This window comes from Ambystoma mexicanum, chromosome 5p (genome assembly GCF_040938575.1).
Source record: "Ambystoma mexicanum isolate Mex_15411 chromosome 5p, UKY_AmexF1_1, whole genome shotgun sequence".
NCBI lineage: Eukaryota > Metazoa > Chordata > Amphibia > Caudata > Ambystomatidae > Ambystoma > Ambystoma mexicanum.
This window is the reverse complement of record NC_090930.1, coordinates 759,900,054-759,926,030: the sequence shown is the minus strand read 5'-3', so window position 1 is coordinate 759,926,030 and position 25,977 is coordinate 759,900,054.

Genomic DNA, 25,977 nt, shown 5'->3' with positions numbered 1-25,977 from the left:
CTAAAGCGCATTCCAAGAAAGTTTGTAGAAATAGACGGGAAGAACTGGGACCTAATGATACCATGGGCCCTGTTTGTAGTCCGGAAAACACCTCAGTCTTCAATAGGATATTCCCCATTCGAGCTCTTGTGCAGGAGAGAACCATGGGATGTGCTTGACATGTTAAGGGAACTTGGCAGGAGAGAGAGGCGGCTCCCCTACCCATATGTAAGGCAGCCACCAAGTTTAAATCCCGCAGGAAGGCAGTGAGAGAAATTATTAGCCACCTCTCCAAAGCTCAAGAACACCAAAAAGAAAAGTGTGACCAACAGGCAGTGGCTAGGTCTCTCTCTGTAGGTGACCAGGTGTTAGTCTTATTACCAACCTCTGAAAATCCTCTTATTTACCAAGTCTCCCTGCCTGATGGAAGGCAAAAGACCCAAATCTATCAAATAAACTTACTGAAGATTTCGAAGGTGGACCCTATAGACCAAAGTACAGTCACCATGGTGGCCCTCCTGGTGGAGAGTGGGGATAGATCCAAATTAATCCCTGAGAACCTTAGCCCGAAACAGCAGAGGCACCTTTAGGAATTGCTGTTTCAATTCTCAAAGGTTTTCTTGGAAAGGTTAAAAATGTCTTTCACACAAATAGAACATCTTCTGGGAAGTTAGTCAACTGAAAGCCTTACCAAATATCTAAGGTTTGAAGGAACATTATAGCGGTCGAACTAACCAAATGTCAAGACAGCCACAGTTACTGAGTGAGACGTGCCGTGCAATACTCAGACTGTAGTGTAAGCGCCAGAGTCTTTTGTGCTCTTCTGTAATCCATCCGATTGCTGATTGGAGTTGATTCATGAGCAAACGTGAAGCATCTGCTGACAAGACAGTGTTTAAGAATTGTGAGGTGTCAGAAATGTGAGGCGGATAACTTTGTAAAGACTTCTCAACAATTACCATTTTATTATTAGATAAGGCTGGATAAACACCTCACTATTCATACACTGACGAGGATTTCCCTGCCTAAAATAAACTAAAGGAAAAACTCTAACAAAGGATATTTGTCCCTCACACTTGTACATACAGAAAATAAACAAGGAAACTTATAGCAATCCTCAACAAACAATAATGATTACATTTTAAATGTCACCACAGTCTCTCTTTGTAACTTAGGCAAAATCCCCTTCCACGAGTTTAAGTGTGGTTTTGTTTCACAGTTCAGGAATACAAAACAAGGAAATCCTAATTTGCAATAATGTTCAACCATTGTTTGTTTCCACTTCAATTTGTCTATTTAAAGTTCCAACTCAGTTTGGTATAGTTCTACTTTATCAACAAAGGTTTGAACTCCACTTGGTATAGCTTCAATTTGTTAGCAGACAGTTCCAACTTGGAAAATATAAGGTTCCTTTCCTTTTTTGAACAATCCTTCAATTCATCAATGGCAACAATAATGGTCTTGGTCAGGGTGATGTTTCCCACAAATGTCTTTAGTAGCCTAATGTTCTGTCTCAATTTGGTATAGCTTTATCATCTTGAACTGTTTAATAGAAAGTTCTGTTTCAATTTGGTATACCTTTAGTATTACAACCAACATAAATTGCGTCTTGATCAGGATTGTTTGCCACAAATATATTTAGTCTCACATTCAACATAGATTGTATTGGTCAATACCCCTTTTAAGCACTTATGCAACCTCCACATGGTGTACTCCCAAGCCAGGCCCACTTCTCCAATAGTTTGCAATTCAGGTATACTCCCCTGCTCGAACAGCAATTCACAACCAAAAGTGCTTTTGGGGTTAAATATAATTTGATAAATGCCTTAGTACAACTTTAAATTGTTCAACAAATTGTAGCTTCTAAACTTCCAACAACACTTCAGGGAAAACAAGACTTATTTTAATGCTCTGTGTGAAGGCATCATGAAGCAAGACACAGACAACAGATTCAGAATTCAAAATAAAACACTTTATTAATTTAAACGTCAGGATGGAAAAAAGACCTAACTTGCACTATGCGAAGATGGGATTTCCCTACCTAAATGAAACTAAGCAAAGTCTGAGTCAAAGAGTTCATTTTAAGCATCGATCTGTGTCCAAAACCTATACTTGCCCTCACAACTAAATCTGTACAATGTGTAGGGATGTCAGCAATCAAAAGAAAACAGTGTTGAACACAAGGTTCTGAGCTTCTTCCAGCACAAAGCTTCCTTTCAGCACCCTTCCTCAAGTGTAAAACAGTTCGAAAAAAAGTCTCAAAATGACCTTCTTCGGATCAAGGTGATACTGTTTTAAACATTCCTCAGGGTTCCCTTCCCCAAACTCCAAGTAACACAGTTCAAACACAAGGGAATATTGAGACTCTGTCCTCAAGTCAGCAAATGTCTCAAATCGCAAGGGTTCCCTTTCCCAAGATTTAGTTGTGTTACCAAGCCAAAATATCTTTGTCTTCCTAGTTTTAAGTTCTGTTAATTGTGCTTTCTGTGGTTTGCAGTTTTTACACAATTTGGTATTCAAGACTCCTCCCTTTCGTTAAATTTTAAAGTTCCATTTTAAATCAAGCTTCAGGATCTTTCGCTTATTCCTTAAAGTTACATTCACTTCTGAATTCAGCATAGAGGCTTTACTTGCTTATTCTTTAAAGTTCCATTCACTTCAGAACTCAGCATACAGTGGCTTTACCTGCATTTGAGGTTCAGTTCCCGTTTGGATTCAACATTCTGCTTGTTTGCAAAGTTTTTATTCAGTTCGGTATTCAATAGCTATGGGCTTTGCTTATGACTCATTTTCAAATTAGTCCGTTGTTCAATATTCGATTTATTCACTTTAAATAAGTTGCCCAGTGCTCGGAGACCTTTGAAAACGTGTTTCTTTCCATGTGCTACCACTTTGATACAAAGTATTCCTGGCAGTTTAACAATAGAGTTCAACCACTTGTGCACCGGGTTTCGCATTTGTCAGAAACTCACTGGTTGCTTTAACAGTACTTCCAGCAGTGCGGATCACCCAACCTTCTGCTTTTGATGTCAGGGTTCCAGCTTCTGCCCCTTAGGCACTCCTGTGTTGGCCTCTCAACACTGGGGAAGGAGCACCTCGGACAAAAGGGAAAGGGACAGGCTTCCCACACGGCTCCCTTCACCACGTTCAGTCGTGAGCCCCAGCTTCCATGCAAGGCTTCGACAGAACGCCTCTCTCTGAAGCCCCCAGTATCTCGGTGTCCTGCTCAGATGAGGTTCCCTGCTGCATGCACCGGTCTCCCTGCTGCTTCTCCTGTCGCTCTCTTCCTTGATTGTCTGGTCTCCTTTTATACACATGCAGCCCCTTGACAGGCTGCAGTTGTGAATGTCAAATTAGCCCTGCTTGACCACAATCAAAAGGACATGCCTGACCCTCACAGCTTTTAGCAGGCATCTTCCCCGTCTAGTACCAGAGTGGTGAAAGAGTGTAAGGGAAGCTGGCTTACAATAACCGATAAAGGTTGGGGAAAAATCAGGTTGATCGTCGATGGGAAAAGAGTGATACCATGTCTTGCCTAGTTGCACCCTGCTCCCAATCCCCACAGACTCTCCACCGAGGTGAACCTCCCTCGCTTCTCCACCCCCAGGGTCAGGATCCATGAGCGATGGCCTTTCCCTGGCCACCTGAGAAGAGAATCCAGGGGGTTTAGGAGTGAGGATACCCTAAGGTTACTCAAATACCCTTCCCCAATGCAGGTTGGACCGGGCTGCTTCACATGAAAACTGGGAAAGAAAGTCCATATTACCTTGCTCTCATCCCTTCCGGTGTTCCACTGTGAAGCAATATGGCTGAAGGTCCAAGAACCACTGCATTACCCAAGGGTTGGATTCCCTTCTCTGGCTGATCCAAACTGAAGGAGAATGGTCTGTTATTAGACAAAATCTATGACCGAGTACTACATATTTCAGATGAATTATGGCTCCAACCCGATGACTGAATAGTTTGTCTCCCTGGGAAAGGGCTTTCTTCTGATGTATAGAATGGGATGTTCAAAACCATCATAGTTTTGCGACAGAACAGCTCCCAATCCCATTAAGGAAGCATCGGTCTGGAGGTTAAACTCTTTGGAAAAATCTACAACTATCAAAATGGGGCTTTGACATAAGGTCTGTTTCAAGGTCATATAACAAATGTCATCCTCTTCTTCCCACCTGATCTTTTGGGGCTTAGCATATTTCAATTTATCTGACAATCTAGCTGTTTTACTGGAGAAATTTGAAATGAACCTACGGTAGTACCCAATTAGTCCAAGAAAGGCCCTAATATCCTTTTTTGTTTTTGGAGTAGGGGTGTCAAGAACATCTCTGCCTTTCTCTTGCTGTGGTTGGACAGTGCAATTTCACACAAAGAACCCAAAATATTTAACAGCCGATTGGGCACATTTGCAGTTTCTGGGATTAGCGGTCAACCCTGCCTTTCTTTTTAAAATCTTTTTTTTTATTGGGTTTTCAAATATACATAACTCAAAACATAATATACATTACAGTATCACCTATGTTTCCCTCTTACCCTTCTCTCCCCCATTTCACCCCACTCCCACCCTCTTCCCTCCCCTTCCCCTGTACATAGGTCGACAGACTATATTAAATCAAAGAATATTCCGTATTCGTAAATTCTGAGGACAATTTTGTTCCATAAAATCCATGTGAAGGAAGTCCAATATCGATACCCATTCCGTTGAGAAGTTGGCTTGTTCCCAAGTAGGATAATGTAAGTGATCCACTCCAGGGATACAAAGTTCCAGAGTTTATAGTGCCAATCTTTAATAAACGGAGGGGCTACAGATTTCCATTTCTGCGCTATTACTAGCAGAACTGACAGCCAGGGAAAACAGAATGCCTTCCTCCTAGATTTCGGCCAGAGTTTGTTATCTTGTTGTGCCAACCCTAAGAGGCATTCCCCTAGAGAGCAGTCCACTGTGAAAGCAAACATTACCCTCATATTGGCCCCCACCTCCCTCCAGAACTGTAAAAACCTAGGACATGACCATCATACATGCAACCAATGACTGTGCTCACACAACCCCTCCAGCAAGAGTCTGAAACTGAAGGAGCGATTTTATGTAACCTTTCGGGAGTGTAATACCACTGACACATTCATTTAAACCAAAATTCCCTAATCTGCAAGGATCTAGTCAATATTGGGATATCTGATTATAAACGTGACAATGCTTCTTCCTTAGGCATGAACCAGAGGGTCTTTGTCCAAGCCAACTGAAATGCAGGGGAAGTTGGTGGGGGTTCGTCCCTTATACGTTTACATAATCTGGAAATCATATGTGTATCTCCCGAACTAGTTGTTAAAAAGTGCTCAAACGGTGTGAGTGTTCTCAAGGCTGCTGATCTATTTGGTGGGGCCATCAACCAATGGCGAACTTGAAAGTATTGAAAGCGATGACTCTCTTGGCGGGCTAGCTCCTCTTTGCATAAAGCAAAATTATTTATATCCTGCCCTTGAAACATATTGCGAAACGTTATGCATCCCTCTTGTTTCCATTCTGGGAAGGAATTTGCTGCATTCCTGAGATAAAGTGTGGGTTCGCAAATAATGGGGTGAAAGAGGAGGGAAATGAAGTCAAGCCATGTTGCTTTTCAACCTGATCCCAAATTTCCTCCACTAAACCAGTCATCTCACTGTGATGTATATTCTGGGGTCTATCCAATCTAGGCAGCCATAGTTTCTCTCCCATTCTGGTTCCCACAATAGCCCTTTCCATTTGTATCCATCTTTTATCTATACCCTCCCTAAACCAATTCTTTATCACTCGTAGCTCTGCTATTCGGTAAGAATCCCTGAAGTTGTGAAGGCCCACTCTGCCTCTAATTGGAGGGACCATTAATGTTTTCAATGCGGTGTGGTGAGGTTTATTTTTCCATATAAACTTCGATATTATTTTGTGAAGTGTACGAAAAAAGGAAGTTAGGATTCGAATTTCAGGGCCTGAAACAAATACAAAACCTTAGGTAAAATCATAATTGTGACTGTGTTATTCCGTCCAAGCCACAATACCATTAAAGAGCTCTGGGATTGAACACGTTTCTGAATCTCGTCTATTAATGGAAGAGGGGGTCGTGGCCAAGAGGGCCATGTGAAGAGACGTGTACCGAGGGAGCTCCTCCGATCCGGCATTGATCCTGTGGCAGAAGTGCATTAATAAATGCCTGTGTATGCCTAAAACTCCAAGGGTGGATTCATGAATAGCGCGGCCGTGCCCGCTGAAGTTTGCAGGCATAGCGGTGGAGCCGCGACGGAGGAAATTACAGAAGGAAGAATCCTGAGCCGGACGGACGAAGGAAGCAAGATGGCCGCCCGAAACCACGGACAAAGGAATCGGCTGGCCGCGGTGTGAAGGAACGACTGCAGCGGACTGGAGGGTCATGGCGGTGCCCTTGATGGGAGATTATGTGCCCGATGTGATCTGCACACTTGCAGCGTGATTAGATGCCCCGGCCTGCTCTGCGATGCTCCTGCTGCATATGCTGATCGGAGATGTTTGAAAACGCACACACATAAACTGGTGGCGGTCGGAGCGCGGGAGGCTTGCTATAACCTTCATGCGACCTGAAACGACCAGGCGGAACAAGAGTTGTGCGCCTCTGGATGAAGGGTCGGTCCTGCGGCGAAGGAGAAGTAATGGCGGACGCCCGCAGACAAAGGTGGACACTGGGATGAGGGACTGAGCGTGGGCAGTGTCTGCGGTGCAGTGAAAGCACAGGGGGCGAACTAATTCAGGAACCGCAACTGTATCCATGGCAGGGAACACTCGGGCTACGGATGACTTTCGAGCCACGTGTGCTGGAGTGGTTCAGTATCACGAGACGCAGCAGCGTTACATTGTTGCGCGCGGCAGAAAGGACTCCGGCATGATAAAGCCGACAAAGGAGTCATCACAGCGGGCCGTTGGACACTGTATCAGAGAGTCCTGATACGCGATCTGACCCCACACCATCGCGGAGACGGAGGGAATGGGAGCCCGGCACACTGGCACGAACAAACACAGGGCAGAAGCCAGCGCTAGCTGGTGAAGGAGGCAAACACGCGCAACAGGAGGTCCCTGGAACACGGGGAGGCCACGGATCACCCGTACACGGGCAGTGTATTCTTGGGTGCTGCGCCGTAATAACACCCGGGGCAGTGGCCCAGGATCATGTTCAGAACCGCGCATAGTTGCCGGCATGGCATACGGAAGCATGAAACGGCGTGATTAAGCTGTTGCAGGACAATAGACGGCACGCAGAGTAGTGCTGGGGCAATCCTGAACACAACTGGGGCACTTTTAGGGGGCACAATTGCCTCGGCGGCACGCGGGTCTTGCCAGTGATCCGGACAAGTGTCGTAGGATACCCCCGCGGAGGACTAATTTATCTACGTGGGAGAGCACAATCCATTGCAGTACACAGAGAATAGGCTTGGGATGCTGGTGTGGGGGTCACCTCAGACACGGATAACAGCAACGGGCCGCCCCTCTGAAACCACACAAACATTAGTGAGTCACCACTGCATGTAGGGCAGAGGCTAAGATGGCTGCTCTGCACCGTAAACTGTAATTGTAAATAGGCGTGTCTGCGACTCCAACCGGGGGAGACTAAAGATACATTACATACTGGTGTGCATGAAGGCCGAGTGAGCGTGGCACGGAGGAGGCTGGTGGAACTTTTGAGGTGCTGTGGCCACCCATGCCGAGGTAGGGCATTGAACATTGGAGCGGAGCATATGCCCTTCTCCCCCTGATTGCGGAGCGGAAGAGGTGGGTGGACCCACAACACATGACTGCTGCGCCATGTCTAATAAGCCGCTACGACAAAAAGTGAAGCAACCTACGTTGGACGAATTTGCCAGGACACCGACGGGCCCGGAAAGTGCTAGAAGTAAAGTCAAGACTCCTGCAAGTAGCATGGCCGCCGCGGGTCCGAATCAAGAGGTTCTGGCTGCAATTGCGGACCTAAAAGTAGATTTGAAAGGGGCCTGGGAGGCCAAGCTCGAAATCGTTGTGGCTGAATTGAAAACTGTGTTGGACCTTAAAGTCGGTGAAGTGCAGGAGGAGGTGAACTTACTCCGACAGGATGTCAGGTCCCTGTCGGAGCGCACAGAGAGCTTGGAGAAAGAAGGGAGCTCAAACACAGCGGACTGCGCCTCACACAAATCGGAATTACATGCCCTAGTGCAAAGAGTGGGCAACCTGGAGAGCAGAGCGGAGGAAGCGGAGGGACGCGCCCGAAGGAACAACAACCGCATTGTGGGCATACCGGAGGGAACAGAGGGCCACAACCCCACGGAGTTTATCGAAAACATGTTGTTACAGGAGATCACCGGAGGAGTTCTGTCTCAGGGATTTGCTGTGGAACGAGCGCATAGGGCTCTGACGAGGAGGCCGCCGCCAGGCAATCCGCCCAGGCCAGTGATCGCCAAGATCCTTAATTATCGGGACCGGGAAAGGATACTGGAACACTTTCGCAAAGGGGGAACAATCAAGCGTGGAGAGGCAAGCATAACAGCTTACCCGGACTGTACCCTGATGGCACACCGGAGACGAATGAACTTCGGGGCTGTTAAAAGAAGACTGAGGGAGGCGGGCCAGAAATACATGCTACTTTATCCGGCGAAATTGAAGGTTTTTCATAAGAACAAAACTTTATTTTTTGACACTCCGGAAGATGCCATGGGATGGCTTAATGCGCAGGGCTGCCCCCAGGAGCCGGACGTCCAGGCGGAAAAAGGAGACGGAAGAGATAAGTAAAGAGTGCTTGGAACACAGTGAGATTGTGCGGCTTAAGACTATGGGACTGGATTATAGATATTGGAGTTGCCTGTTTGTAGACGGGCCTGGAGTAGTATAGATAATGCACTGTTTGCACTGTGGCTGTTGCTTTAGTAGGGAGCCCTCCAGGGCTAGTCCTCACACCCCCATTTAGTATTAATAGTTAAGTGGCCATTATGGCGACTTCACCCTACTGAGCTCTGAGCGTACTAGACAGGGCTAGATGTGGGGGTGCCTGAGATCCAGGGATTGAGCTGGGCAACAGTTGGGGAGGGAGTTGTTGGGGAAGGGAAGGGTGGGGGGAGGGGAGGGTGGTGGGGAGTTTGGTGTGTATATAGTTTTTGGGAGTTTGAGTTTACATGCGAGCCTACAGGGAACAGCCCTGGTATTGTATCTGTGTTGCGCAGGCGGATGGGGCGGGCCAAGAGGGTGGAAGCTGGGTATTGATGAGCCATTGGGGAGCTTAGAATAATGACCTGGAATGTCAGGTGACTAAATAGCTATTTAAAACGGAACAAGGTCATGCTGTACTTGAAAAGACAAAAGGTAGATATTGCATTGTTACAAGAGACGCACTTGACACGGGAAAAACTGGAGCTGGTGAGGAGAAAGTGGAAAGGTACTGTAGTGGGGTCTTTGTACTTGGCCTATGCTAGGGGTGTGCTGGTCTGGATGGCGCTGCACGTCCCGTTCCAACTGATACAGGAAATGGTAGAAACTGAAGGGCGTTTGGCCATAGTGAGAGGGGTAGTGAAGAATAAAGAGGTGTGCATTGTAAACACGTACGCCCCTAATCAAAACACGGCGGAGTACTTCCGGACTATGTGCACCAGCCTGAGCTTGTGCGTGGGTGGTGCGGTGATCTGGGGAGGGGATTTCAATTGTGTGCTGAACCCCGCAGTAGACAGGTCGGATGACAAGATGGTCAGGCCTGCACCAGCAGCTAGAGCCTTACAATCGTTGCTAGATGACTTTGGGCTGGTAGATGTGTGGAGAACTAAACACCCTAATGAGAGGCAGTATTCACATAACTCGGCCCCACAACAGCTGCACACTAGACTTGATTATGTTTTTGCCACGTCAGATGTAACGATAGAGATCGCTCATATAGAATATAAGGCGAGGGTCCTGTCGGATCACTCGCCCCTGGTCGTGGGGTGGCAATACTGCACCCCTAGGGCACGGATTCCGACATGGCGCCTCCGTGCGGAGGCGCTTAAAGATCCGGCCTTTCGGGGGGATATGAGAGACGAAATCATTAGTTATTTCGAGGTGAATACAGGCAGCGTTGACTTGGCGGGGACACTGTGGGAGGCCTTCAAGGTGGTGATACGGGGTGTGGCCATTGCTAAATCCAAAGGCCTGCAGGATGGGGTTCTGGTTGATTTACAAAGAGCGGAAGGCGAATTAGAGAGAGAACTAAAAAGTGAATGCATAGATACCGAGCTGGTGCTTACGCTACAGCAATGGTGCGCGGAACACTGGGAAAAGCTCTGCAACCTCAATTACAAAAAGTACGTTGAGAGACAACATGCGGGTGGAGATAAAACGGGCCGTCTCTTGGCGTGGCTATATAAAAGTGAAACCCCAAGGCCCCCGATTAGGGCAATAACCAGAGAGGATGGGGAGGTGACAGACACCCAAGAGGGAGTCAACAGGGAATTTGCGGATTACTATAGAGAATTATATGAGGACAGAGGGGGAGGCAGCTGGGAGGAAATGCTGGAAACTCTGCAGGACATTGGATTGCCTAAGATAAGCACAGAGGAAAGAGAAGAACTAGATGCTCCGATTACGTTGGAGGAGCTGGAGGAGGTTGTTAGGCAGCTACCTACTAGTAAGACCCCGGGAGCAGATGGACTACCTAGTGAATTTCATAAAGCATATGGGGCGGAAGTGCTCCCCCCGATGTTGGAAATGCTCAACGAGGTGTTTGAGGTGGGACGGTTGCCGGAGTCGCTCAGAGAGGCGGTCATAATACCACTCCCTAAACCTAATAAACCTGGGCATAGCTGAGGATCGTACAAGCCGTTGTCGATGCTGAACCAGGACAGCAAGATATTAATGGCTGTCCTGGCGAATAGACTGCGGAAGGTAATTGGCAAACTGATACACCCAGACCAAACGGGCTATGTCCCGGACAGGAATATTACTCACAACCACAGGCGACTCCATCGGGTGATCGAATGGGGCTGTGACAATGAAGGAGAGATGGCAATCGTGTCTTTGGATGCGGTAAAAGCTTTCAACTCGGTCAGGTGGGCGTGGCTGCTGGCGGCTTTGGGGGAGTATGGAATGGGACCGGGGTACATTAGGTGGGCGGAGATGCTGTATAGTGCACCATTAGCTAGGGTGCGTACAGGAAAAGTGATATCAGAGAGATGGCAATTTAGCAGGGGCACCAGACAGGGGTGCCCCTGGTCCCCGATGTTATACATTCTAGCTCTGGAGCCTCTGGCTCTATACCTGAGGCAGCAATACGATGAGATAGGTATCGAGGTTGGGGGGGGAACGGCACCTGATATCCCTGTATGCAGATGACTTGTTATTATATTTGAGATACCCAGAGGAAAACCTTCAGTATATTCTGGAGGTGATGGAAAGGTATGCAAGGTTGTCCGGTATAGCAGTGAATCCCCAAAAATCTAGCATTTTCCCGCTGGGCAGTTACAAAGGTATCCCTGTGGAAAGGTTGCCGGTGTTGCAGGTGCCGTGGACTGTGGTCTCTTTTCGCTACCTTGGGATAGATGTGTGCCACACGGCAGAGGAGGACCACAGGCGTAATACTGAGATGGCCATTGAGAAAATCCGTAAATGTATGAGGTTTTGGGAGAAGTTGCCCTTAGCGATGATGGGGCAGGGAGCGATGCTTAAGATGGTGGTTCTGCCTAGGCTCTTACATTATTTTAGCAATATCCCGTATATGATTCCTAAGAGGTTTTTTTGTCCAATTGAATGGTGTGTGTAGAAACTTTCTCTGGCATGGTACCCGGAACAGAATAGCGCTCTGGAAGTTGCAGAACTTTCACGAAAAAGGGAGAGTCAAGCTGCCTAATTTTGAAGCTTATTATATAGCAAGTCAATTACAGTTTGTGGCCAAATGGCTCTCTGACGAAGCGACCCCAGAATTTAGATTGTTTGGGGATGACTGTGCCCCGTTCTACCTGAAAGAAATGATCTGGTTGCCTGAGTCAGAAATCAAGGAGTACCCGGGGATGATGAGGCTTGGGTGGAAAATGTGGCGATGAGCATGTATAATAATGGGGGATCCGCTCCCGTGTTCCCCGCAGGTACCTCTGGTTGCTTTGGCGGGAGGAGATGAGCAACTGAGGGTGATTGTCAGAACCTATTGGGAGTCGGTGGGACTGGTAACGTTGGGTGATATATGGCAGGAGGGGACCATCAGGGAGTTTGAAGGACTTGGAGAGGAGGTGGGACTACATGGGGGCCAATATGTTACCTATCACAGGCTGGTGCGTAAGATTCGGATAACGTGGCCTGAGACGGTGCTGGCGGAGGAACCGGACGCCACTGTGGGGATGATATAAGACACAACTGAGGGGGGACATGAGATTTCTAGATTGTATGAAATGGTAATGGCTAAGGTTGGGAAAGAATTGACACATTTGAGATTGGATTGGGAAACAGAAGTGGGAGCCCAAATGGAAGATGGGATGTGGGAGTGGGCCTTGGAATACCATAAGAAAGTATCTAGGAATGCCAGATTGCATCAAATACAGCTGTATGTAACGCATAGAGCGTATATGACCCCACGGAGGATATCTAAATTCCGGAATGCCGGGAGACAGGCGTGCCCTAAGTGCGATGAGGAGAATGCTGATATGACGCATATGTTTTGGGCATGCCCACTGATCGAGGGTTTCTGAAGTGAAGTGGCGCAAAAGCTAGCAGAGAAAGGGGTCACACTCGCCGTTGACACAGCTTGGGCCTGTCTGTTGGGAAGGTTTCCTAGGCCACGGAAGCTGAAGCATGTTGGGAAATTGAAAGACTTAGCGTACGTGCTTGCAAAGCGAAGGATAGCCATGGGTTGGAAAAAGTGTCATAAGCCACGGGTGGAGGTGTGGTGGAAAGACTTACAGAAATGGGCAGAAGCTGAAACGGTGGTGTGGCAGGAAGCGAGTAGCATGTCTTGGGAGGAAGAAGTGGGTACCCTGATGGCATGGAAATCATTGATATCTGGCTTATTTGGGACAATGTTAGAGCCAGAGGAATCTGATGAAAATGACGCCCAGCTATGTGCGGCAGATACTGGACGTGAAGGACAATTGGGCTCGCAGGGGCGGGTGGGAACAGGGGGGCAGTGAACAAAAAGACCAATTGATGTTAATGTAATGATTGTGGACTGCACTGCGTGTTTTGTTTGAATTGTTGGTTGTATTGAAAAACTAATAAAAAATAAAAAAATAAAAAATAAATCTATTAATGGAAGAAAGTTAGCAAAATATAGCTTTCGTAATGAGCGTGTAATATTTACTCCCAACCCCCGAATGTCTTTCGGCTTCCAACCAAGCTGTGTCATCTCCATTGCTTTAGTTAGTTTGTCCTGTTTGAGCCCCAAATTTAAAATTTCTGATTTTGTGATATTAATCTTAAAACCATCCTCTCTGCCAAATCTTTCCAATTGAGCAATTGCTGCAGGTATCGAGGTTCCTGGGTTAATAATCGTAAGGAGCATATTTTCTGCATATGCCATCACCTTATGAATTTCTCCCCCAAAGGGTATGCCCTCTATCTCCTCTGCTTGGCCAAGCCAAGACAACAATGATTCTAAATGAAACGCATAAGGGAGAGGCGACAGAGGACAACCCTGTTTCGTGCCTCTTTGAAGGAAGACCTGGGGTGACAATTCACCGTTTATGAGCAATCTAGCCGATGGGTTGATATAATTAGCTTGAACCATCGCTGTATACCTGGGACTAAAACCCACGGCTCACAAAGTATGAAATAAAAAAGAACATTCAACACAGTCGAATGCCTTTTCAACATCTAATGAGACTAGTACCGCTGCATCTTGTTTTATACCGACTTTCTTAACTAGATGACAGATTTGTCATACATTGTCATGGGTTTGTCGTTCTTTTATAAATCCGGTCTGATCAGGATAGACAAGTTTAAGCATAAGACCCTCAAGTCAATTTGCTTGAATTTTTACGTCAATATTCATGAGCGCAATCAGGCCATATGAACCACATTTAGCAGGGTCCTTCCCAGGTTTCGGAATTAAAATGATCTTCGGCTCCTCCATGGAGGTTGTTATTTTACAACTAATAATAAAGGAGTTAAATAGATCAGTCCGTTTTGGGCTAAAGTTCTTTGAAACTTTTTGTAAAAGGATGCGGTATACCTGTCAGGACCCGGCGACTTATTTACTGGAAGGTTAGCAATGACAGCCAAAACCTCCTGCCGGGTGATATCCTTATCTAAATTCAGTCTATCCTCTTCCGGGATCCTCTCTAATTGAACTGTTTCTAAGTACCTTTTTTGAGACCCTTGATCTGGGGAGTCTGATTCATACAAGATATAGTAGAACATTCGAAATTGAATTATAATTTTCTCCATCGATATTACCTTCTTCCCTTAAAGATCTTCTACCCCCTGAATAGTCTGAGCCGCTGTCTTCTGCTTTAATTGTCTGGCTAACCATCTGTCCGCTTTGTTTGCCTTAATGTATATCCTCTGCTTTAAAAATAGTAAGCTTTTTTCTGCCTGCTTAGTTCGTAATAGTTGCTTCAGTATGTCTTTTACTTCTGTGTCTAAGTCTATTTCTGTTTTACGTTTAAGATTCCTCTGTGTGCCTGCACTAAAACAAGTATCCCCGTAAGGGTTGCCTTAAATGCGTGCCAAACCATATCTAAACTCATTTCCCCACCTAAATTACATTCAAAATACTTGCTAATTTTCCCCTCCATTTCGTCACATAGAATCTGATTTAACAATATTTTTTTATTTTTTTATTTTTTATTATTGTTTAATCAACATGAGGTTTTTACAATATTACAGTCGAAGCTCGTCTGAACCATGGACCTTGATTGGGTGCTGCTTTACAGTAACGTGAGTGATGTTTTCTTACTTATTTGTGACTATGTCACCTTCCGGAGGGGTGGTTTCCATTGAAGCAGGTTGTTCACAATGTGTTCAAGCATTTTTGCTGTTGCGATTTGCCAACTAGTTCTGTCACCATTAATGAGCCTGTTCCACCAAGTCTCTTCCTGTGGCGGTATGTCTGCTACGACTAAGTTGGATAGGTATCTTGCTCTAATCGATTGTGTGTCTGAACATACCATCAGAAGGTGTTGAATGGTTTCTTGGTGGTGAGGCGAAGGCTCTTGGCAAAAGCGACAGGTTGGTATTGACGAACGGCCTCTGATGTGTAAAATTTCATTTGTTTCTAGGAGATGTAGAATTGCTCCTAGTATCAAATTTCGAGCCACCCTGCTGGGGAATTTCCTTATGTAATTTTGCAGTTTGTTAAGCTTTTTTGTGTTGTACGGTAAGTGTGACGTCAATTTGTTTTTGGCTGCTGTTTCTGTCGTCTTTGCCCAATCTAGGTCTTTGATTTTCCGCAGGACCCTGCATGGATTTCGAATGAGTTCTTCTTCTTCGAAAGCAATTGTGTCCAGTAGAAGTTAATTTTCCTTTTGCCAGTTTGTTAACAAAACGCAGCTATCCCCTTGCATTTCTTTATCAATCATTTTGTAGATTTGGTTGCTGACAGCCATTCTGCACTTTCTGTACAGCATTATGGAATTGCAGCTGACAGTGCATTTGAGCGATTGTAGACTCAGTTTGCGTCTAATCGCCTCTCCAGATGTTGAGTGTGGCAACCCTAGAACAGATCTCCAAAAGTCTGCTTCTAATTTAGGCCATAGATCCCTTGGAATAGTTGGCATGGCCTCAACTCCGTAAGTCACGGTCGGCACCACCTTCATTTTATAAAAGTTTATTGTCGGGATTAAGGAGTACCGCCCAAATTTTCTGTCAATGGCTTTGGCTTGAGCTGTTAGCTTTTTGATCTTTCCATGTAGAGCAACTTGCTGCATTGCATTTTCACGTTTGGAACTGTCCAGCGTGACTCCCAAGTATTTGAATGTTTCAACTCTCTCTACTTTGATTTCTCCCAAAAACAATTTTTTGTCATCTGCTTTCCTGGTAGATTTTTGCAGGATCATCACTTTCGTTTTTTCTTTGTTGATCTCAAGAAAGTTCTCTTTTGTGTATAGGAGTAGACTGTTTAATTGCCGCTGTAGGCCGATGGGTGTTTGATCAAATAGTGTAAGATCATCGGCATACAGGAGCCTTGAAATCACATTGTTTCCGATTTCTGGGGGAAATGCACATATCGCTGCCTCAGTCTTTTGGAAATCTCCTATGTAGGCCAAGAATAGAGCTGAGGCTAAGGGACATCCCTGTATCACTCAGGGTGTAGTCGGAATTTCTGCCGAGAGATCACCTTGTCGGCTGAGTCGAACTCTCATAGAGGTTTTGGAATGTAGACCATGTATTGGCGCCAGTATTTCTTTAGGGCACTTCCAATCAAGGAGTTTCTGCCAAAGGCGATGTGTTTCGACGCAATCAAATGCCTGGGTGAAATCGACGAAGACGACGAAGAGGCGATAACCGTATTGTAGGGCCTTGCTTTTCAAGATGCTGAGCAGGAGAATGTTGCCTGCAGTCCCTGTGTTTTTTTAAAATCCGGCTTGCAGATGGTCGCTGCAGTGTGCAGAAGCGGGCCAAGTTTTTTTTTTTTGTTGCAGTAAAGACCCAAACACCTTTCCCATAGCATCAAGGAGGGCTATGGGTCTAAAGTTGTGGGGTTCATTTCTGTTCCCTTTTTTGTAAATCGGAATAATGATTGCAGTGGTCCCTGATGGCTGCAATGACCTTGTTTCAGCGCAACGACGGAAGATTATACTTAACAGGGCAGCCCATTCATCAGGATGTGCTTTGAGCTCAAAGTTGGTAATGCCGTCGGGTCCCGGGGTCCTGGAATTTTTGAGCTTTTTAATTACTTGCTTGATGTCTTTGCTGTTTTCAAGGTTGATCCATTCCGTGTTACTATATTGCACGTCTTCTCTACACTTGGGCCTGACGGTTTTGAATACTGCGTCAAAGTGTGTTTCCCAAGTCTGCTGTCCAATGTTGTTGGGCATTGAGTCTCCCAAGGGTGCATCAATGGCTCGCAACAGGGTCCAAAAGTCTCTTGTATTGTGTGTGCTTAATTTTTGGCTATGTCCTCCGCATCCTGCTGGTACAGTTTGTCAATGTGAAATTCCACCCATGCCTTGTACACTCGTGCAATTTCTTTAATTTTTGTAGATGTATTTGACCTTGTTAGCTTTTTTGCCATCCTCGGGTCTCTTCTAAATTCTCGTCTCTTGTCTACAAGCTCTTTGTTGTAGACATGGTTTTTTGGGATGCGTGGGCACTTCCGTCTTGGCAAATTATGTTTATATGCCAATAGTAAGGGTTGACAGTTGACTTATTTCTCTGCCTCCTGTTGCCCGTTCATCTCCGAACTTCAAAAGAGGTAGTTAGTGTCAGCAGTGGTTGGAAATGAAGATATAATCGATTGTGGCAGCCGAGTCAGCATGTTCCCATGTTGGTGGTCTATTGGTTTGCAAGAAGACGTTGTCTAAATTGTGAAAATCGTGTGACTGGGTCAAGTCAAGTCAGGCTTTCCCTCGCTGTTCTGCCGGCCATTTCTTGATTTTTACTCGGTTGCCTTTGACTGGATGGCATACTGCGTTGAGATCCCTGCAGATAAGTAGGAAGGTCACCATTAGCTTTGCCATGGACTCATTGATCACCTGCTCACATAGCAAGATTAATTTTTCCGCTTTAATGGCAGCTTGGTTCCAGTATGTGTTGACAATCATTATTGTGTTAAATGCATCACCTTTGGTGTTTTGTTTTTTTGATCCCATGTGGCAGTGACTGCCAAAATCGACAGATTTGCGATCAGTGTTTTTCCTATTGACAGCCCACAGCCGTTATGACATGCAATCAAGCGGCCTGAAGAGGGGTGGCCAAGATGACCTTTTGCTGCAGGAGCCATGGCAATTTGATATACTTCTAAAGTCGGTGGTTGTAGTAGCCAAAACTCCTGGAGACATATGATGTCATATGCTCCAAGGTTTAGCTCTCCCGGCACAGTTAGGTGAGTGTGCCCTCGAGTATTCCAAGAGCACAATTTCACTTTTCGTGGTGATGCTTCTTCTTGAAGAGTCGGAGACTGCCTGTGATCTTTGTTCGCTGGTTGCTACTTTTTCAGGTGCATGGTTAGCGCTTTAGGAAGCCATGCCCAGATGCCTTGTTTGTTGTCAGGTATGTGTTTAGGTACTGAGTGATGTAGATTACTCTGTACTACTTGAGTAATTGTTCTTGTCGTTCCGCAAGCCCTGATGTTTGTTCTTCTCGGGCTATGCACTCTGTGCGCTCGGTCGATTCCCAATTTTTCATTCGTGAACATCTTTGTGTCCACTAAAATTGACTCTCTAGTAACTTTTCCTGCATCAGACACTCTGGACATGTCTTCGTTGGTGGCGTTGTTGTGTTTTTCGGGGACTACTTTGTATATTGCTGTTGAAAGAAACCTCTCCCTTCTGGCTTTACCATTGACTTGTTTGTTGCATTTGGAATTATCAACATTTTGTCTGCTTTTCGTTGCTATGTCCTTTTTGTTGTCTTTTTGCGTTTTTCAAACAGGTTGAAACCCAAACTGTGGATTTCTGGTGTGTTATTACAGAGCAGTTTGTGTACTGTATATGATCCAAAGTACAGCCATGTTATTGCCCTATGACGGTTGTGCCATGGTTCGACTGTAATCAAATCCTCTGATTTCATTATCCGCAATTTCGGAATTTGATGTAGAATCGCCATCACTGATCTTCTATTCAGTAAGAATTCCGTCTTGTTACTTGATCTCTGCTCCATTCGGAACGTCCATCTTCGTTCCTGTCTTTTTGCACTTTTGGAGTTGTAGATCTCTGTTCTCGACCTGTGATGGACTTTTGAGGCTTCTTTTCGCCTGTCTTCTTTCAAAGAGCGCCCTGGTACTGAGCACTGTAGTTGACTCTGGTCATCTGCCTCACTTTTACTTATTGAGTGTTTCCTCGCTTCATTATTCTTTTGCTTTTTTGTGTATCTATCTTGCTTTGGAGTTTCCGTTACATCCTGATCCGTCTTTCTCCACTTCCGTTTTGATGTTTGAGTTAATCGTTTACATCTCTCCTCCAAAGTTTCGAACTCGCTTTCATCAGTCTCCTGATGATCTTTAGATTGCAATGTTTGTCGAGTGGTGCATGTCCTTTTTATGTCTCCAGAGTCTTGACTGTCCATTTCCTGATTCTGAACTATTTCTGTAGGTCTAGTAAATAATGGCATGTGTGATGCTGTTGTTGCATCGTCAGAGTAGACACTAATGTTCATCAGTAGGTCACTCTTAAGAAAGTCTTCTGCTGACTTTGGGGAGTTTCGCATTGTGTCTGCATCTGATGCTGCCGTTGATTGGAACGTATTCTCAGGGTCCATGTTAATTAACTTGTGTGTTGAGCCAGATTCTTTTGGTATTGTTGTTGTTGGTGTTGTAGGATGGTTACTTACATTATTTGTTGACTGAGCAATTTCCTCGTGCAACATTGAGGTGGTGTTTCCAAAAGTCACGACCGCCCTTGGCTTTGCTTTTGCGAATATTGAGTATGCTGGTTCAATTTCCTCTGTTGTTTTTGTCAGACTTGATGCTGCTTGATGCTGCGCTGTCAAGTACCAGCAATACCGTTGAGTTTTTTTGGACAGACTCTGTGTCAGCGATGTTCTTGCTTTGGCTACAGCTGTTTAGGCACTTCTGTCCTTTTTCATGCTTCGTGTTGATGTCTTTTGTTAGATCTATTGTGGCTGTCGTTTGTGAACTTGTGTCTTTCAAGACAAGGGGCATGTTTGCAGGGTTGTGAAATACGTCTTGAGTTTTGGTAGACTCTGTGATTTTTGTCATTAGTTGATTCGGGGAGTTGATCTGTGGTACTGGCCTGGCTTGCACTTTCTTCCCTTGCTGAGATGTAGCCCTCTAGGTAAGTCACTTTGGAAAGGATCATAGCTTGAATAGTTAGCTGGTCCTTCGCTGTGTCATTCATTGTCTCGTATAGCTTATAAAACGGGGCGAGGGCGATTGTAATCGCGCACATGATACTTAACATATCCGTTTTATTGCCGGGGGTCTCAGGGCCTGTTGACATGGTCTGAAGGGGGTCTCTTTTTCCTGGTGTTTTGAAATGGTCGCTATCTCTTCTTCTCTGTATTTGATTCTGGTTGTTGGTGAGATGAGCTTTCTGAGTAGTCATATTAGTGACTGCCTCCGCCGTGGTCGTCCTCTGGTTCTGTGTTTCGGCATGGATCCCCACCTCAGCGTTTAGTGGTCTTGCAGAATGTGCTCCATGTCACGGCTATGTCCTTTCTGGTGATGTGTCCCTTCCCGAAGTATCCAGTGGAGAGCGCACATCGCTGCCGCATTTACATGGGTGCTCATTTGCAATTGGCGAGAGCTGTTTCTCTGATACTTTAGCTTGCTTTGAAACCAGCCTTACAGTGTGCTCCTTGGTTTTAGCTGGTGTTCTGCTTTGCCTTCTTTTCGCTTCATCATCGATGGCAGCCTCCTTCGCATGGCTCGTTATGGTCTGTAATGTGTCTTGTGTGTGCTTCTCCAGATTAGTAAGCTGTACAGTGGGTGATCCTGTAGGGACTGATGAATGTTCTTGTGATCTTGTGTTCAAGTATGCCTCACTACACTCTTGCTGAGCTGTTAGCTTTGTATTTTCGATTCCCATTATTACTTCACTTTTGTCTGATTCCACGTCAAGCCTTCTTTGTTTGGCACTAGGATAATTTTCTTTTACAGCAGCCAGAATTTTGGCGTCGGAAAGTTCTCTAAAGTCCTTATTCTTTGAGGACATTTGTGCCTGGAAAAAGTCAGTGAGGATACGCATGGTAGCTGGCTTGTTAGAGTCCACAGGTCTCAGGCTGTTGCTATGTCCTTGTTTGTTTTTCCAGGCAAGTGTTGTTTTATGGACACTATCTTTCTGTTGCCCTTGTCCTTGTGTTGAATTGCCCTTTTCTTTGTTTATTTTTGTTTTGAACTGTCTTTTCACTGTTTTGCCTGGACCGCTTTTTCGGATTTTGTGCCAATGGAAGGCCTGTTGTAATCGCTGCAGATGGACTTGCTTCGTCTGACTGAATGGTGATTGAAGGTATTACACCTTGCTGGTACAGGCTATCAGAGCCTGCATGGATCTGGGCAATTGTTAGTGAGCGGGCCGCCTGTCCATCAGGCTGATTTAGCCCGCCTCCCGGCTGCCTCGGCGAGCAGCCGGGCGTCACATGGCCGTCAGATCCCAGCGCACGCTCTCGTCTGGGTCCCGAGTCTGCATTCTGATCAACCGGTACCCCACCCGGGGACCGCCGGACTGCTGTCAGCCCGCCTTGCACAGACTCCCCGCTCATTATGGGTAAGTCCTCCACCTCCTGTCTGCCTCCTGCTTCGTGTCCAGCTGCGACGTCCTGCCCCGCCCCCCCTCCGGAGGATGCCGGCAGGGCAAGCATAGCGTCGCGGTTCAGCGGGTCGGCAGGTTGCGTGTAGGGGCTCGAAGGGGATGGCGCCTCTAGCTCCTCGACCTCCAACTCCTCCGGACCCGCAGGTACGGTCTGCTTGCATGATTTAGCAATGGTTGCGGTAGTTGAGCCTTTCATTATGGCTAAATCTGCTGTGCACTATGACACCTGCTTTTGGTTTGTCCGACTTTCGAGATTGGAATTGTGAAGTGGATGATGTTTGTTAATAGGGGATCATTCCCTGATTTCAGGTGGCCGGTGCCCGTGCAGTTTCTCACCCTCGGCCCTCGGGGGTGAGAGCTTCGTAGGCACCGCTCCTCGCCCTCTTCATGGACAGCGCTACTCATGGTGGTCCTAGGAATTCTCCCTGCCATGTCTACTGTTCAGAGGAACGGGGTTGGGGGGGTGATGGGGACGGTTGAATGTCTCAGGTGAATCCCCACAAGTTCAAAATGCCCTTGTTCCAGTTTTACTCAGAGTTACTCCGCTTACCGTGTGCGTGCTGCAGATGGTCAGGTTCGAGATAGTGCTGCTGCTGTGTAGTGAGACAGTGGTGTTGGTTGGCCCGGCTTCAAGCCGGCGGGCCGTGCTTCGATACGTGACAGACCACGACAGACCACTTTTCACCCACTTCTCTGTTTGTGCTCTGCCCTGTGACTGATGTTATGTAGCTGATGCCTCACTCAGTAGCACTGAGTCTCCGCCTCTGAATGATGAAAGTGGTAAGCAGACTGCTGTTAGTGACCACGACAGACCACTTTTCGCCCACTTCTCCCTGGCGACAAAGGTGGGATACGTACCCACGTGTGCATAGCAATATTTCTTTCGGGAATTTCCAGCTCCAAAGTGTGGTGCCAACCTTAGGGATTTCAAGATCAATTGTCAGAGGAGCGTGATCTGAAATAGTAATTGTATGTGTGTCTAGTTGAGTCACCTTTCCTATCAGCCTAACTGAGGCCCAACCCTGCCTTTCCTAACACTCTTGTGACTGTACAAAGATTGTTATATTACAGTTGCAAGATTGTATCCGTTAGTCTCTGGAATGTTGCAGGAGCACCATGCAAACCGAAGGGCAGGATCTTAAATTGAAACAATCCCTTGGGAGTGGCAAAAACAGTTTTCTCTGTAACTGGGCCATATAAAGGAAACTGCCAATATCCTTTTGTTAAATCTAGTGTTGAAAGGGAGACAGCATTGCCCAGTTGGTCTATTAGATCATCAATCCGGTGCATAGGGTAGGCGTCAAAGGCAGATATGTTTTTCACCTTTCTAAAATCTATACAGAACTTCCAGCTTCCATCAGGTTTTGCCACCAACACAATCAGGAGGACCATGGACTTTTAGAAGGTTCAATGATGTTGGCCTCTAGCATGCTCTTAAACTCTTGAATGATGGTTTCGTTTCTAGTCTCAGGTGACCGATATGGTTTTAGGTGTGCCACTTTACCTACAGGAGTGCGGATAAAAATACCATTTACTCTCCCGGGTTCTTCTCAAAACACATCAGTGAACTATCTTATAAGCTCATATAAGTCTTGTTTCTGATTGTTACTGAGGTCAGGAGAAATTAATGCTTTGCTTTCCATGGGTTCTGGTAAAAGACAGGATAATATTATGCAGTGCATTCTGAAGGGTTTTCCTTCCATTCCTTCAATAGGTTTATGTGGTAAATTTGAGGTTTTAGGCGACAATCTTCTTGGGAGCTCTTAGAGTTACAGGGACCTGTTTGCTCCAATACTTCGTATGGTTCATGCCACCTGGACACTAGTTTATTTAGTTAACAAGACAAGCACTTTTTGGCCTAGCGAAAAGCATCTGGGAGGTCTTTTGCTGTTCTTGTACTTTAACCGTATGAGTTTGTACCAATGATCTCACAGCTATCATGTGTTCTTTCAATCTATTTGCATTTTGTGAGAGTGGGATTGGGGCCTCCTTTTTCTCTTCCCAGGTCTCCCTCAACATATCCAAGATATCCCGTCGGTCTCTCCCATAAAGGAATTCAAACAGGGAGAAGCCTGTTGAGGCTTACGGTGTTTTCCAAACTGCAAACAATGCCCAGGGTATCATTTGATCCCAGTTCTTACCATCTTGCTCAACTAACTTTTGGAGTATGGTTTTGAGGGTCTTATTGAATCTTTCCACCAGGCCATCTGTCTGAGGATGATACACCAAGGTTCTAAGGGTGGAGATATTCAGTACTTATTTAACTTCCCCCATAAACTTACTCATAAAATAGAACCCTGATCAGTCAGTATCTCTTTTGGAAACCCCACTCTTGAAAAGAAAGGGAGTAGATGTTTCAAAATCTGCTGTGTGGTGTTGGCTCTCAGAGGAAAGGGCTCAGGATAACAAGTAGCGTAATCGACAATAACAAGAAATATATTTGATCCCCAGTTTAGACGGTTCCAAGGGTCCCGCAATATCCATTCCAATCCATGAAAATGGAACTTCAATTATTGACAAGGGATTAAAGGGGACTGGCGATGGTATATGTAAGCTCGTTTTCTGGCAGATTACGCATGCTTCAATGAAAGCTTTTATGTCAACATGAATTCCAGGCCAGAGTCTCTCCGGTCTTGATCATCTCTACGGGGTCTCGGGCCATTGCGGGGGTTGAGGGGAGGGCACCCACCAATTTTGTCCAGAAAGGAGCTTGCTGCTTCCGATGTGGTAAAGAATTGTGTCCTCCCTGCGGGTTGGATCCAGAGCTTTGCTGAAAATAGCATGGAGTACGGGATGTTGCCGTCGTCTCTCAAGCGCCTCTTCACCCCTGCAAATGATCGCTGTGATGCTTGCACTGCCGCATAGAAATCTGGGTATATTTGTATTTTATCTGCATCGTATTGGAGTTCCCCCTTCTCTCTGGCCAGCCGAAGGATCGTGCCACGGTCTGTGTAGTTCAAGAGGCACGTGATGATAGGACGGGGGGTGCTCCTGGTATCGGGTGAGCCGCCGGTATGCAGTGAGCTCTCTCTGCCACAAAGAATGGGGACAGTGCAGGCTCTCCGAACAGGTCTTTGCACAAAGCCTCCACAAATTCTTCCATTTTGGGTAGACCCTGACATTCTCTTACACCGACGATGCGACGGGCTCTTCCCTCCAAATCCTCAGTTTTTTTGCAGTTATAAATTTGACCTGGACCTCAAGTTATGACACTCTGTCAATGAGTGAGGTATTTCCGTCTTCTAGCCTAGATACCCTCCGCTCCACCTAATCCAGGCGGTCGCCTTGTTTGTCCAGCCGGTGTTGTAATAGGTCAACCTTGGAGAACAATGAGTCTAGCTTGGTGTCAAGACCTCTGATGCCTGCCTTTAGATCAGACAGAATCTCTATAATGTCCACCTCTGGAGCTTGGGCAGTACTCTCTGCTGTCTCCCCCATTGGTTCGGATGTTTCCACCTGGAGCTATGGTCTGGGTGTTCTGGCAGAGGGTCCACTTTCAAAATTAATTTTTCTGTTGCATTTTGTCGGATTTTCCCATATTCGGTGGTCATCTTCCTCAGCGCCAACACAATCTGTCCAGGAGTAGTTGCGGGAATCAGAAGTGCCCACCCTCCTCCACAGTGTGGATACACAGATTCAGTTGGGCTTGGTCCCAGAGTTAGGCAGGTGTGTGGATCTGTGAGTGGGGTCATCGGGCTCAGCAGTTGCAATGTGTCCACCCTTGATTGGGGCAATCTTCTACTGTGCTCCACCCCGTTCTAGGGGACGTGGGATTCCAGGGGTGTCCTTCGACAGGATGATGTACCTGGGGGCTGACTTAGACCTACGTTTATTGTCGTAGTGTGTCCTAGTCTTGGATTTCTCCTTCCATCCCTTCACGTGGATCATACAGGATTCTTCGCTTCTCCAGGTCGAAATGCAAATGAGGGCACTTAACAGGTGGTTCCCCCATGGTGTTCTCACCCTGTTCAAACTGTCTTTCCCCTCCCTCACTGTTTTGTGGTATGTAGGGGTGTTATATTAGCAACCAGGTCTCCCTGTGAGCCCCTCTCTTGGCGGCAGCGGTATTTGTCAGATGGCTGATGCCTCAATGCTCACCTGGGGGGGCTGCCAGCCCGCCAATTCTGCCGGTGTTGTATGCTATCCTGCCTCCCATGGTAGATTGTGGGAGGCAGTGTTCGGCAATCTTCGGAGTCACGCCCACTTGATGGCTACAGCCATACATGCAGCCCGAAATGAAAAGCTAATGTCATAGCCCGCCCTCCTACATTTCTGTTCCTGGGATTGGCCAGTGATCTGCGTAGCTCCACCCCTGTCCTTGAGTGCCCGTGTCCATCATTTAAGCAGTTCTCATATTTTATTCTTTTTTAGTGGCCGCAGTGTTGCCATGTCCGCTTATTATATTATAAGTGACTTTGGGCTTGTTTTTGCCCAAAGTCGCTTATAATATTAGCAGGTTGCTTGTCGCGGTTTTTGTCCGCGTTTTTCCTTAATTGTGTGCTTATTGTTCCGCTTGTTTGCCAGTCTGTCTGACTTGGCCCCATTTACAAAAAATAAATGAATATGAAAGGCGAACATGCCGTCTTGCCTTAAGCTGTTATGCACACGCTGTGAGGCTCGGGCTGATTGCCTTCCTGATGTGAACCTGCAAGTACT